The 1197-nt window shown below is 35.1% G+C and overlaps 1 non-coding gene across 1 annotated transcript; it reads right to left on the bottom strand.

The window, feature by feature from the left end:
- Positions 1–750: 750 nt before the first annotated feature.
- Positions 751–822, bottom strand: TRNAR-CCU (transfer RNA arginine (anticodon CCU)). The gene has a single exon. It is a non-coding gene; the product is annotated as a tRNA-Arg (tRNA).
- Positions 823–1197: the final 375 nt, after the last annotated feature.

Genomic DNA, 1197 nt, shown 5'->3' with positions numbered 1-1197 from the left:
TTTGGACACCTAATGTCAAGAGCTAACTCATTGAAAAATATCATGGGGAAGATTGAGGGCAGGAGGAGAAGGGGATAACAGAGGATAAGATGGTTGGATGGCATCACTGGCTCAATGGACACAAGTTTGAAAAAACTCTGGGAGACAGTGAAGGACAAGCAAGCCAGGTGTGCTGCAGTCCATGGGGTGGCAAAGAGTTGGATGTGACTTAGTGACTGAACAACAACAAATTATTAAACTAAGTAATAGAATATAAAATGCAATGAATGTAGCAAGAACCATATATTTTGAGGAAAATATCTAGTCCCAAATACTTACATTAGAAAAGATGAAAACCTAAAAATGATTGTGTAAAACATTAGAAATTAAATAAAGTAGCATCAAAATTAATGCAAAGAAAGTAGAAGCAAAGAAATAATGAAATAAAGACATCTCCTTCTCCTTCTCATTCCATTCTTTCTCTTTCACTTGCTCCACAGCAATCATAAAGGATTGTGATGAGCCTCAAACATGCCATATGTTGCTCTCACACCAGAAGCATGCTGATAACTCCACATACAATGATTTCTTTTTGAGAAAAACACAGTCCCTTTCCTGCTCTTACTCAGATCTTTCTCAAATGTGACCTTCTCTGTGAGGCCTTTCTTGATCACCTTTTACAAAACTACACCCTTATTCTCATTCTTCTTTTCTAAAAAATATTTGTTTATTTGGCTGCACCAAGTCTTAATTGTGGCATGTGGTATCTAGTTCCCTGACCAGGGATTGAACCTGGGCCTCTGCATTAGGAGTGCAGAATCCTTGCTACTGGACCACCAAGGAAGTCTCTATTCTCATTCTCATTGTTCTTAACTCCTCTACCCTGATATATTTTTTCCATTGAGTATATCACATTTAACATAGAATATACTTTATGTGGTTGTGTCATTTACATTAGAAGGACATGTCTGATCAGGTGAGAGATTTTCAAACTATTTTTTTTCCCAGTACCAAGAAGAATGCTTAGCCAATAGTTGGAACTCAATCAACATTTGTTAACTGAATGAAATCAATGAATGTAAAAACAAGCTATAGTAATAGAAACACAAAGGTAAAAAAAAAAAAAACTGGCTTCTTTGAAAAATGTAAAGCAAATAATTGGCAAATTAATTTTCTTAAGAGGAGAAATTTAAAAAGTAATATGAATGGTATGAAAAT

Source organism: Budorcas taxicolor, chromosome 5, assembly GCF_023091745.1.
Source record: "Budorcas taxicolor isolate Tak-1 chromosome 5, Takin1.1, whole genome shotgun sequence".
Taxonomy (NCBI): Eukaryota; Metazoa; Chordata; class Mammalia; order Artiodactyla; family Bovidae; genus Budorcas; species Budorcas taxicolor.
The sequence above is the reverse complement of the archived record's forward strand: the minus strand, read 5'-3'. Positions and strand labels throughout refer to the sequence as shown.